We start from the raw sequence: 14,604 nt of genomic DNA, 5'->3' as shown, positions 1-14,604 counted from the left end.
CTCAGCAGAACCTAGCTGAGCTCAGCCAAGCCAAACCCAGTATAATCACAGCCAACCTGAAGACTGAAGAAGCAAGAAACAAATATTTGTTATAGGGATCCATTGAGATTTGGGAGTTATTTCTCTTTAAAAAAAATTTTTTTTTGAGATGGAGTCTTGCTCTGTCACCCAGGCTGGAGTGCAGTGGAGTGATCTTGGCTCACTGCAACCTCTGCCTCCTGGGTTCAAGCGCCTCTAGTGCCTCAGCCTCCTGAGTATCTGGGATTACAGGCATGTGCCACCATGCTTGGCTAATTTTTGTATTTTTGGTAGAGACAGGGTTTCGCCTTGATGGCCAGGCTGGTCTCGAACACCTGACCTCAGGTAATTCACCCACCTTAGCCTCCCAAAGTGCTGGGGTTACAGGCATGAGCCACCGTGCCTGGCCTAGGGAGTTATTTGTTATTGTAGCAAAAGCTGTCTTATATATCATGTCATTAACATGCCCACCTTACACAGTGCTGGTCCCATTCTGATGATAGGAAGATGATACATTTTATCCTTTACCCTTACCATCATTTACTATTCACGCCATGCACATTTGTCAAGCTCTTCTGCCTCCAGAAAGTGCTATGGTACTTGATACCTGATAATGGTCTTTAACTTCTGTCATGTACCCATTTATTTCCCATCTCCAAGATCAGGGGTTATAGAAATCAGACGAAAGCTGGGGTCAGAGCTTATACTCATAACATGGTTGTCCCACCTACTTTGCCATGGCAGACTTTGTATCTCATGACTCACTTAACTGCTTCACCTTGAGCACTCACTCATTTCCCCCAAATCTATAACTTAGCTTTTCTCCCTGGTGCAATCAAGGCCCTTTTACCTAGAGTCTCCCAGAAGGATTTTCAGGTCATATGATATATTAGCTCATCCTTAGGGAAGAATGTTCCAGTTGAAGAAGCCATCTGACTCTCCCCCAGGTGTGTGGTCATCTTCTCTGCTCATGCTGGAAGATGGAAGACCCTTTGAAGTGACTCAGTTCAACAAGTCTGTCCTTAAGTTGTCTTCCCCCTGGGGATCTGCCCCATCTTCGTATTCTCCCTACCACAGCAGGTTCATTGAGAGCTCACTCTCCACCGTGGTCCTCTCTCATGCTCCCTGGCATCTTGCAACAGGGAACTTAAGATGCTGATGGGCAGCTGGGTGGATTCTCAGTGGTGGCCAGTTCAGCTCCAGGACCTGCCATACTGGAAAGGGTTTGGGGTTGGAGGAATCGACATGGCAACTCACCAGCCTGTATTCCACCCGAATGTAAGCTTCTGTGGGCAGGAGGCTCATCTGCTTGTTCGCTGCTGTATTGCTACTGCCAAGCAGTCCCTAGTAGGCTGGTCATGGCTGATGTCCATTACATATTTGTGCAGTGTATGGGTGAACATATGCACATCCTTTCTCAAACAAAACTGAACTCAGTAGGACATTCACTCAAGCAAAGATTGGGAAACTTTAGATCCATTCTGGAGGAGAGGAGGAGATAGAATCAGAGTATATTCATTTAACAAACATTTATGGAGAACCTACTTTTTTTGGTGGACCCCGTGCTACAGAAACAACAGTACACAAAGTCCTGCTTTCATGAAGCTTATAGTCTCCTGGGGGCCGGGAGTGGCAGACCGTAAACACACACATGCACACACATACATACTCATATCCACACACCCCTATATCAGATAGTGATAAATATTATGGAGCAAACGAAATCTGGAGGAAAGAATTGAGAGCTCCAGATGGTGGTGTTAAGGATAGGGGTGGTGGAGAATAAACTTTAATAAAACATTAGGTGGTCAGGAAAGGCTCTGCCCTCAAGAGGGATCCAATCGCTTCTTAAAGTTCCTACATCTCAATGCTGCCACATTTGGGATTAAGTTTCAACATGAGTTTTGGAGGGGTCATTTGAATCGTAGCACATGGTGTCCACCATCAGCTCTAAGATTATAGCCTAACACTTCCGCAATAACAAGAAAGAGAGATTGATCTTTCCTGGTTACTTCAGCGAAAGTCCCCAGATTAGGTCTGATTGGGCTTGCTTGAGGCAGGTGCCCATTTCTGATCTGACCACTGTGGCCCAGACAATGGTTACACCAATTGGCCAAAGCTAGGTCTGATTACCCTAAATTCTACCACAAATAACATTGACTGAGTGGGAAAGGACTGATTCCAGAAGAGATCAACTACTAAAATGTGGTAGGCAGAATTCTGAGATGGCCCCCAAGATCCCTGCTCCCTGGTGTGCACACTCTGTGCAATCTCCTCCTCTCCAGTGCTGCACAATTAGAGGATGTGATGGAATAGCCCTGCCATGATTGGGCTACTAGGTAGTCGATTTTGAGTTAATCAAAAGGGAGAGCATCTGGGTGGGCCTGACCTAATCAGGTGCACCTTTAAAAGGGACTAGGTCCTTCCTGAAGTCAGAGATACTCAAAGTGTGAGAAAGCCTATGGAGAGGCCACAGGGCAAGGACCTAGGGTGGTCTTTAGGAGGTAAGAGAGGTCTCTGGTCGATAGCCAGCAAGAAAACAAGACCTCAGTCATAGTGATGCAGGGTAGATGAATTCCAAACTGGGGCTTAGCCTTTGAGGGTTCTTGGCCTTCCCCAGGAAAGAATTCAAGGGCAAGCTGGAGGTAGAAGAAAACAGGTTTACTGAAGCAGTGGTGTTACAGCTCCTGCAGTGTTACAGCTCCATGATGGCTCCTGCAGAGCAGGGCTACCCCATAAGCAGACAGTACCAGCTCAAGGCCGTTTTGTAGTCATATTTATATCTGCTTTTAATTATATGCAGATTAAAGGGTGGTTTCTGCAGAAATTTCTAGGGAAGGGGTAGTAACTTTTAGGTCATCAGGTCATTGCCATGGAAAGGGGTGGGAACTCCCAGGTATTGCCGTGCCAATGGTAAACTGACCTGGCACACTGGTGGGTGTGTCTTAGGGAAAGTTGCTTCCCTCCCGGCTCTGTTTTAGTTAGTCCTGAACTTGGCCTGGTGTCCAAGCCCCATGTACAGAGTCAAGTCCTGTGTCCTATCTCAAGATAAGCAGAAGGAATGGAAGTCTGAAAACAACCAGTCATCCTGGAAGAAGACCCTGAGCTTTAGATAAGACTGCAGCTCCAGCTGACACCTTGATTTCAGCCCCATGAGACCCTGAGCAGAGAATCCAGTTGAGCCATGCTTGGATTTTGACCTATAGAACTGTGAGATAATACGTTTGTGTTGCTTTAGTTGACGCACTTCTGTCAATTCGTTACATGGCAATGAGAACTGAATAAGGGAGAAACAAGTGCTGGGTAGACAAAAGCGACTGATGTGCATGAGGAGCTGAGACAGACAGCTGCCTGGAATTGAGCCTTACTTTGCCTGGAAGGTATGACTATGTCTCCGAATCCTCACTGGAAGAAGTTTTATTGGTCAGGCATCCTGTTCTATGTCAGCCTCTCCCTCTAGGATCTTTTGCTTCCTGCAAGGAGTGGGGCCTGGTATGTGTATCTTTTGCATTTGTCATGTATAGTGACTCAGCATCAATTCGTCAGTACATTCCAGTATTGTGAATTTCCTTTGGGGAAGCACACTTTTGGTACTCTCCAGTGGATTAGGTGGCATTAACCCCACCTTCACTCCAGTGCTGGGCCCTGATTCCCTTAAGCCAATTAGCATACTCCATTCCCCCAGGCCATAATGGCTGATTCAGGGATAGACCAAAGAAAGCCAGGCTTTGGATTTTTTTATTCAACTGTCAGAGTAAAGAGAAAGAACTTCTCTTTCCTCTGCACATGAATTGGGCAGCCATCTTGAAAGAGTAAGAAGAGAAGCTTTATAAAGGAATGAAATTAAGAAATGGAGTGAGAAGAATGGAGTTAAGAAATGGTGTGAGTCAGGCACGGTGGCTCACACTTTAATTCCAGAACTTTGGGAGGCTTAGGTGTGAGGGAGGATCACTTGAGCCCAGGAGTTCGAGACCAGCCCTGGCAACATAGTGAGACCCCCTGTTTCTACAAATAATAAAAAGAATTAGCTGGGCATTGTTGTGCACGCCTGTGGTCCTAGCCACTCAGGAGGCTGAGGTGGGAGGATTGCTCGAGCCTGGGAGGTTGAGGCTATAGTGAGCTGAGATTGCACCATTGCACTCCAGCCTGGTTAACAGAGTGAGATCCTGTTTAAAAAAAAAAAAAGAAAAAAAAAAAGAATGAAAGAAAGAAAGAAAAAAGGAAAGAAAAAAAGAAAAAAGAAATGGTGTGAGAAACACTGGGTCCTGGCAAAAGATTTTGGCGCCTGCATCAAACCGCACCTGCAGGTTTGCTCTTGGACCTTTCAGTTATATCAACATATTTGGGTTGGATTTCCTGATACTTACAAGTAGTTGGGTTGCTTTCTTTTTTCTGTTTATTTTTCTTGCTCATGGGATGCGCACAAATTGTTTTTTATTACGGGTATAAGTGATCACAAAGTACCCATTTTCTCTATAACCTGAACAGAGAGAGTATGGGCATCTCAGCTTCCTGGGCCACAGCATCAGTCTTTACCCTGAATTCAGCCTTGATGCACCTGAGCGCCTGATGAGCTACAGGGATCCTGTTTTTGAAAATTTTACGTGGGTGAAAAAATAGCAAAATCGTGTGTGAGGCTTTTGCCTTGAGACCTGGGTTTGTTCCAGAGACAACTCTAATTGGAGGAGAGAGATTTACTCCTCCCACTCTCCTTGCTGACATTTGGCCTCAGGGGACTGAGTCATACCCGACCTGACACTATGTATCTAAATTTGAATGGCAGTCTGCTAGTCCAACCAGGTGATGCTTCCTGTCCCCTGAGGGTAGCCAATATCATCTCTTGCTTTTCTTCCTCCTAATTTAGCATCACTCAGGGCAGGAATTCTGGGCTGGAGGGGAGAGGCCTATAGTTCTCTTGTATGGTCTGAGTTTGCTCACACAGCAACCTGCTCTTATCTAGTCTGATTTTTTTCAATGGCAGCCTGTTGTACCTTGTCATCTGACTCTGTGGACAGGACTTTCTGGTCTTCACACTGATTCAGGTTTGTTAATTTTTTTCCTCCTTGTTGATGTATAGTCAGGAATTTAACATCCTTGACTGTCCTCATCATTGGACACCCTCACTAGTCTTGTCAAGTGCTTAGCTATACAAGTGAAAGCATGGAAGCTTGGAGGTGATATGTCATGATGCTGAACCCTAGGACTGAGCCCCGTGAATATGCTGTTAAGGTTCTTCCATCCCCACTTCCCTTCTGGGCCTGCCGCTCTTGCAACATCCTTGTGTCATGCTCAAAGACCTTTGCAGTGCCAGTTCTGCGTTTCCCAACAGTGTCTTTGTTTTGGGTGCATTCTTTGATATTGGATCCTTGAAATGGACTAATCAGGTCCTGGCAGGCAATGGATATGCACATTAAAATTGATTACTTGAGGACAGTTTAACAAAGAGTATTTACAGAAGCATGGACTGGGTTAAATGAAACAAAGGGTGTGAATTTCTCTGGAACTGTCAACAGCAGGGAGCCCTTACCAACCAGGTCTAAAAGGGAAGGGAAGAGAGACTTCTGGAATCCAGAAAGAACTGTAGTGTAATTACTCAACCTTCCTACCCACTGCACAGACAAAACCAGTTTGCTGAGACTGTGGTATTGCAGTGAAGAAAGAGTTTAATTAACCTGAGGCTGGCCATGTGGAAGAACTGGAGTTATCACTCAAATCATTCTCCCCAAAAACTTGGAGGTTGTGGTTTTCCTTTTCTTTTCTTTTTTTTTTTTAGGTGTAGTTTTGCTCTTGTTGCCTGGACTGGTGTGCAATGGTGTGATCTTGGCTCACCGCAACCTCCACCTCCCGGGTTCAAGTGATTCTCCTGCTTCCGCCTCCCAAGTAGCTGGGATTACAGATGCACCACCGCGCCCGGCTAATTTTGTATTTTTAGTAGAGACAGGGTTTCTCCGTGTTGGTCAGGCTGGTCTTGAACTCCCGACCTCAGGTGATCCCCCTGCTTTGGCCTCCCAAAGTGCTGAGATTACAGGCATGAGCCACCGCACCTGGCCTGTGATTTTTCAAAGATAGTTTGGTGGCCAGAGGACTAGGCAATGGGGGCTGCTGATTAGTTGGGGATGCAACAGGGATGTGGGAAACGGTCCTTGTGCTCTGAGTCCACCTCTGGGTAGGGGCCACAGGACCAGTTGAGTCATGAGTCATAAGTCCAGGTCTGGTCAGTTATTTGCCAGAATGCAAAGTCTGCAAATCATCTCAAAAGACCAATCCTAGGTTCTATAATAGTGATGTTATCTATAGGAGCGACTGGGGAAGTCACAAATCTTGTAACTTATAGAACAATGGCTGGTTCTAAAACTATGCCTAAGACTATGCCTTCATTTTAGCAGAATTCAGGCCCCTCCCTGATCTTGTGGCCTTCCTTAGTTTTACAAAGGTGGTTTCAGCCCTGAAACAATGAGGGAATCAGTTTTAGTGGAACACTATTATCATCCTTGCTTTCAAGTTAAACTATAAACTAAATTCCTGTCCAGGTGCAGTAGCTCACGCCTGCAATCCCAGCACTTTGGGACACCAAGGCAGGCAGATCGCTTGAGCCCAGGAGTTCAAGACCAGGCTGGGCAACATGGCAAGACCCCATCTCCACAAAAAATACAAAAAAATTTAGCATGTGCCTGCAGTCCTAGCTACTCCGGAGGCTGAGGTGGGAGAACCACCCTGAGACCAGGGAGTTCGAGGTTGTGGTGAGCCATGATCATGCCTGGGCGACAGAGTGAGACCTTGTCTCAGAAAGCAAATAAATAAAATAAAAAAATTCCTCTCATGATTAACTTGGTCTATACCCAGGAATGAGTGAGGACAGTTAGCCTGTGAGGCTAGAAACGAGATGGAGTCAGCCACACCAGATTCTCTCACTGTCATAATCTTGGCAAAGGCAGCTTCGGTAGCTGCGAGAAAGAGTTGCCCAGCAAGAGCTGTAGTAGCTTTTCCCAGCGGCGCCAATGCTTCCCTAGTCCAGGCTCTGGGGAATTCTCTCTTGGAAGATGCAGCAGGCTGGAGTCGAGAGTGGGGACTTTAATCCTCCTCTGCACATTGCCAGGAACCACCTTTTCCCTTCCAGAGCAGACTTTCATTTTAAAACCTATTTTGTGTTCAGCTTCTGAGAGCCCATGTGTTTGCTCATTCCCAGGAGAATTTTTATGACTTCTACACTTTTAAAAAGCTCATGTCAAGCTGCCTGGCTTTCTGTCTAGGATTTGCACCTCCAAATCCGCTCTCTACTCTTCTCAACTCTGCTGTGCCCAGGGAGCCAGATTGGCCAATGGGGACCCAGTAGGAGATTGGAGGGTGGAAGGAGAGGTCCAGGTATTTATTCCCTTGGCTTCTTTCCTTCCAGGCTGAGGGTTTGCAGTGGCTCAGTTTCTCCCTAAAGGCCACAGTTCCTGTTGGGCGGCTCTTTCGTACAGTGACAGCTTTCTCTGGGTTCCAGGATTCTCTCTCTCTCTCTCTCTCCTTCCCTTTTAGACCCCACTGTTGATAATACCAGTGTACTCCACATCCTTGTTTTCTCTCAATCCTGTCCACACTTCTGTAGATAACCTCTTTCCTAAACTATCCTGTTACCCCATTGGAGTGTGCATCTGTTTTTTGCTAGGGCCTGATTGCTCCATTTCAAACACCCAATATCAAAGAATTCGCCCCTGAAGACTGCAAGGGCATCCTCAGAGAAGTTTCCCCAGTGTCTTTCTGTTTCCAGTGGTAGTCCATCTCCAGCATAGCCTGAACCAGGTCAATGAGTGCTGCCTATTGTATCTGATCAAGTTTGTCATTGAGATCCTGAAGATGCATACCTCCTACTTCTGGCTTGGGGACAACTGGGCACTGCCCCATAGTTAATGACTGTGGATACAGTTCTCAGATTAATCTGGGTGTCAGCTGAGTCCATCAGCCAACCAAAAACCTGCAAATGACTGTCTCAGGACTCCTTCTAGTTGCATACTATCTATGTACCTCCTTGCCCTAGGTGTGTATCCTCTGAAATAATTCATTCATTCAATACCGTAGTGGAACATTGTGGTAGACAGCTTCTAAGATGACCCCAAATGATCCTTGCCACCTCATGTTCATATCCTTTTGTGACCCCTTGCCCTGACTGTGGGCTGGACCTAGTGACTAGCTTTTATTTTTTTATTTTCATTAAAAAAAAAATTTCTCAGCTGGGTGCAGTGGCTTATGCCTGTAATCCCAGCACTTTGGGAGGCCAAGGTGGGTGGATCACGAGGTCAGGAGTTCGAGACCAGCCTGGCCAACATAGTGAAACCCTGTCTCTACTAAAAAAAAAAAATACAAAAATTAGCCAGGTTTGGTGGTGCACACCTGTAGTCCCAGCTACTTGGGAGGCTGACACAGGAGAACTGCTTGAACCCGGGAGGTGGAGGTTGCAGTGAGCTGAGACCATACCATTGCACTCCAGCCTGGGTGATGGAGTGAGACTCCGTCTCAAAAAATTTTTTTCTTTTTTTGAGACAAGGTCTTGCTCTGTGGCCCAGGATGAGTGCAGTGACATAATCACGGCTCACTGCAGCCTTGAACTCCTGGGCTCAAGCAATCCTCCTACCTCAGCCTTCCAAGTAGTTGGGACCACAGGTGCACACCACTATGCCTGGCTAATTTTTAATTTTATTGTAGAGAGGAGGTCTCCCTATGGTGCCCAGGCTGGTCTTGAACTCCTAGACTCAAGTAATCTTTCTGCCCCAGCCTCCCATAGTGCTGGGGTTATTGGCATAAGCCACTACAAACAGCCTATAATTTCAACTTTTATTTTAGGTGTAGGGGATACATGTGTAGGTTTGTTACATGGGTATGTTGTCTGTTGCTGATGTTTGGGGTATGATTGGTTCTGTCACCCAAATAATGAGCATAGTTTGTCAGCCCTTTTGTCCCTCCCTTTCTCTCTCATCTAGCAGTTCCCAGTTTTTTTTTTTTGAGACAGAGTCTTGCTCTGTTGCCTAGGTTGGAGTGCAGTGGTGGGATCTTGGCTCACTGCAACCTCCACCTTCCAGATTCAAGTGATCCTCATGCCTCAGCCTCCTGAGTAGCTGGGATTACAGGTGCTTGCCACCACTCCCTGCTAATTTTTGTAGTTTTAGTAGAGACAGGGTTTTGCCATGTTGGCCAGGCTGGTCTTGAACTCCTGACCTCAAGTGATCCGCCCACCTTGGCCTCCCAAAGTGCTGGGATTATAGGTGTGAGCTACCATGCTCAGCTGTAGTCCTCAGTTTTTATTGTTCCCATGTTTATATCCATGTGTACCTAATGTTTAGCTCTTGCTTATAAATGAGAGCATGCAGTATTTGGTTTTCCATTCCTGCGTTAATTCACCTAGGAAAATGACTGCCAGCTGCATCCATGTAGCTACAAAGGGTATGATTTTGTTCCTTTTTATGACTGTGTAGTATTCCACATTTTCTTTATCCATACCACATTTTCTTTATCCAATCCTCCGTTTATGGGCACCTAGGTTGATTCTATGTCTTTGCTATTGTGAATAGTGCTGCAATGAACACACGAGTCACTAGCTTTTAATCAGCAGAACACAGCAAAAGTGATGGCATTTCAGTTTGAGATTAGGTTACCAAACACAGAGACTTCTGTCTTGCTAGCACACTCTCTGTCTTGCCTTCTTGCTGTTACTGAACCTAACTTGGGTCCCCCTGCCCAGCATAGCAAAACCAAACATTGATATTGGGATTGTAGCAAGAGCAAGTAGGGTATCTATTGGAAGGCACCAAGCAAAGATAATTAATGCTTAAGTCCCAAGTTCCTCGATGGCTTATAGGTAAGGATTTATAATTGCGGGAAGGCAGAGGTTACATGCAAAGTTATAAATCAATATGTGGGAGGCTGTACATTGGTTTGACCTAAAAAGGCAGGACGTCTCAAAGCGGAAACCCATAGGTGAAAGGTAGATTTAAAGATGTTTTGATTTGCAATTGGCTTAGGAAGAGAAGCCTTGTCTAAAAATTTGAGATCAGCAGAATGTTAATTCTGGCCTGGGGTGTGACTTTGTCTACGCCCCTTAGGAAGAAATTTAGAACCGAGAAGAGTGTTAAGAGTTTAGCCTTCAGTTCCCCCTTGTCTGAGTCCTACGTGTCAGTGGACCCATTTAGTGGGGAGTCCTCATTTTTGAAAAACAATCTGTGAACATTAGTTTTTATAGGGAAGCCAAACATCCCATGATTTTAACTTTCTTGCCCATTATTCTAAGCTACTATTATCTTCTTGCTTATTAAATTGCTTCTTTATGTATTTATTTATTTTTGAGACAGAGTCTTTCTCCATTGCCCAGGCTGGAGTGCAATGGCATGATCTTGGCTCACTGCAACCTCCGCCTCCTGGGTTCAAGCAATTCTCCTGCTTCAGCCTCCTGAAGCAGGGTACTACAGTAGCTGGGACTAGAAGTAGCTGGGACTACAGGTGTGCGCCACCGCTCCTGGCTAATTTTGTATTTTAGTAGGGACAGGGTTTTGCCATGTTGGCCAGGCTGGTCTTGAACTCCTGACCTCAAGTGATCCACCTGCCTCGGCTTCCCAAAGTGCTGAGATTACAGGCGTGAGCCACCATGCCCAGCCTTATTTATTTTTTAAGGGCTGGCTAAGTGCCTGGAATTTTTCTTAAAGGAACTTAAGATATTTCTTTATTTCTATGTTTGGGCGGGGAGCTGCATGCCCCTAAGAGAGGTCCCTGTTCTGCCTCATTGCCTGCTTGCTCTGATAAATCAAGCTGTTGTGTTGTGAGCTGCCCTATGGAGAGGCCCACGTAGCAGGGATCCGAAAGTGGCTTCTGACAACGGTTCATGAGAAACGAATCCTGCCAATAATCATGTGGGTGCGCTTGGAAGTAGATCCTGCCCCAGTTGAGCCTTGAGATGAAACCTAGCTGACACCTTGATAGCAACTCATGGGAGACCCTGAAGCAGGGGGCCCATCTTCGAATTTCTAACCTACAGAAACTGTAAGATAATAAATATGTGTTGTTTTAAGCCACTGAGTTTTGGAATAATTTGTTACACAGCAATGGATAGCTGATATAGCAGTGTAGACTTTAGTTGATGATTCCAGTGGGGAGACCAAAGTGAAATTTACATTGCACACTTCACAAAAAGTAACTAACTAACCAACCCATTAGTCATTTCTGTGCATCCTCAGCCCTCTTAATGCTGAGGGCTCCTCTTTCTTGCTCTTGTTCTCTCTCAATATCATTCTCTAATTTGACCGTATCTAGCTTCATTGCATATTATCTTTCTCTGGATCGTCAGTTTTTTTCTGTGTCCATTTGGTAGAGAATTTTAGTTTTTTATGACTTTTTTTTCTTTAGAGATGGAGTCTCACTCTGTTGCCCAGGCTGGTCTCAAACTCCTGGGCTCAAGCAATCCCCTGCACTTGGCCTCCCAGAGTGCTGGGATTACAGGCATGAGCCATCACACCTGGCGCTTTCTGACTTCTACTCCCAAACGTGTTGGCCAACTCCTCTAGGTATTCAGCAGGAAAAAATCCTCTTTATTAATGCAGGCCACCTTTTCTGGGCAGCAGTGTGGGTTATAGATATTTGAAATATCTGTTAGATAAGCCTCTCAGTTTCTTCCTGCATATATTGCTATTCAACTGCTTAAAGCTATTGAAAAATGCATGCAAACAAAATTGTAATCTAACAGAGAAAATATCTTTATGACATTGTTCAAATCAAGTTATATCATATGTGAAGGAGAAGCACATTCCACCGGAGAAAGCTTTTTAAACCCTCTGCTTTTTGACATTTTAACCAGTATGTTAGATAAGAAGACTGCTATGGAAATATAGTTAGCAACATTGTTGGAAAATATAGGCTAGAAAAGAGTTCAAGAATATGTATCCATTGAACTTGATGAAATAATTTTAGAAGCTGAGGCTGTGAAATCTTGACAGCGAAACTGAAGAGACACTGTAGAGTTCCCATTTTGCAGATTTATATTTGGTTGGTTCATGCAGGCAGACCCCAGGAGAGCTAAGATTTTGTTAAATAGCTAACACATACCCAGTAAGAAGGATAAATGTAGGTGTTCACATCAGTGTTTTAAACACGTGATCCAATAAATCAGCAAAAAGGCAGCAAAGCAATTGTAGTAATGGCTAAAAAACAGGAGTGGGAAAGACTTCAGGAGCAGGAATTGTATAAAAATACATCCAAATGTGGCTATTTCTGACTACTTCATTCAAATGTGAGCCTCCATCCGTTCTCACCTGGATTCCGGCAAGAACTTCCTAGCAGTTTTCTCTGTCTCAGATTTGCTTTCTTGGGGTCTATTTTCAACAAAGCAACCAGAATAATACTTAAAAAAAAAAAAGTATCAGACTGGGCGTGATGCCTGTAATCTTGTACTTTGAGAGGCTGAGGTGGGAAGAATAACTTGAGGTCAGGAGTTTGAGACCAGCCTGGGCAACATAGCTAGACACTGTTTTTACAATAAATAAATAAATAAGTAAATACATACATTAGTCAGGTGTGGTGAAACATGCCTGTAGTCCCAGTTACTTGGGAGGATCACTGGAGTCTGGGAGGTCGAGGCTGCAGGCAGATGTGTTCCTGCCACTGCACTCCAGCCTGAGTGACAAGAGTGAGACTCTGTCTCCAATCTCTCTCTCTCTCTGTCCTATCTATCTTCTATTTAATTTATCTATCCATCTACACACACACACACACACACACACAGTATCAGAACATTATTCATGATAGCCAAAAGCTTAAAAAACCCCAAATGTCCATTAGCTGAATGGATGGATACATTGTTGCACAGTATATCCATACAATGAAACATTACTTGGCAATTTAAAAAATGAAGTACGAGTTGTCATATTTATAGAGACAGAAAGTAGAATGGTGGTTGCCATGCCAGGGACTGGGGTGGGGTGGGGAATGGGAGTTGTTGTTCAATGGGTACAGAGTTTCAGTTTGGAGACAAGAGTTCTGGAGATGGATGGTGGGTATGGTTACACAACAGTGTGCATATACTTACTGCCATGAAACTGTACACTTAAAAATGGTAAAGATCGTTAAAAAAACCAAAAGGACTGAAGTACTGATATATGCTACAACATAGATGAAGCTTGAAAATCTTATTCTAAGAAGCCGTATGCAAAATGTCGCATGTTGTATGATTCCATTGATAGGAAATGTTCAGAATAGGCAAATGTATAGAAAGTAGATTAGTGGTTGTCCAAGGCTGGGTGGGGGTTTTGTGGGGAGGGTTGAGAAAATGGGGAGTGATTGCTAATGGGCAAAGACTTTTTGGTGGTGATGGGATGATACAAAATTCTAAAGTAGATTACTGCCAGGTACGGTGGCTCATGCCTGTAATCCCAGCACTTTGGATCCAAGGCAGGTGGATCACTTGAGGCCAGGAGTTTGAGACAAGCGTGGCCAACATGGTGAAACCCCGTCTGTACTAAAAATACAAAAATTAGCCAGGCGTGATGGCACATGCTTGTAATCTTAGTTACTTGGGACGTCAAAGTGGGAGGATCACTTGAACTCAGGAGACAGAGGTTGCAGTGAGCTGAGATCACACCACTGCACTCCAACTCTGGACAATAGAGCTAGACTCCATCTCAAAAAAAAACAAAAGAAAGAAAGAAAGAAAAAAATGAAGATTATGGTGATGGTTGTACTACACTGTGAATATATAAAAATTCATTGAATTGTAAACTTTAAATAGGTGAATTTTATGTCAATTAAAGCTGTTTAAAAAAAAGACATATATGAAAAACTTGAATTTTGGGGAGTTAGTTGTATTAACCAGGCCCTATCCAATCTTTTTTTTTTTTAAATTAGAGATGGGGGTCTCACTCTATCACCCAGGCTGGGGTGCAGTGGCATGATCATAGCTCACTTCAGCTTCCCGAAGAGCCAGGATTACAGGTGGCCACAATGTCTGGCTAACTAAAAAACATTTTTTAATAGATGAGGGTCTCACTATGTTGCCCAGCCTGGTCTTAAACTCCTGGCCTCAAGCGATCCTCTTGCCTCAGCTCACAGGTGTGAGCCACCATACCTGGCTTATCTTTCTCTTATCTTGAGAAAGAATAAATTCAGTTTGGTTATTGCACATTGAACAGTAAGCTGTCCTCAACATCTGGTAACACACCATAGCTTTTCCAAAGGTAGAAATGGTGATAGGATCAAAGAAGTATGTTGTTTCAGGGCATATGAAGAAAAAAAGGCAGATTATGTTATTCCTTTGCTCAAAACCTTCCAGTGGTTTTCCATGTTAATGAGTGGAAACTAAAGTTCTTAAAATTGCCTACAAGGTCCAACACACTCAGTCTGCCACCTGCGACTTATTTGAGCTTACCCCCTACTTCCTTCAGCCATGCTGACCTTCTCCCCATCCATCCCATGCCCTGGACCCACTCCTGGCCCAGGCCTTTGCACCTGCTGGCTGTGCCCTCTGCCTCCAAAACTCTTTTGCCAAATTCCCTCATGGCTTGCTTACTTACACCTCCTTTAATTCAAATATCACTTCTTGGCCACCTCCCTGGCCACCCCCTACAAAAA

The sequence above is a fragment of the Macaca thibetana genome, chromosome 20 (genome assembly GCF_024542745.1).
Source record: "Macaca thibetana thibetana isolate TM-01 chromosome 20, ASM2454274v1, whole genome shotgun sequence".
Lineage (NCBI taxonomy): Eukaryota > Metazoa > Chordata > Mammalia > Primates > Cercopithecidae > Macaca > Macaca thibetana.
Note: the sequence above shows the minus strand (reverse complement) of the source record.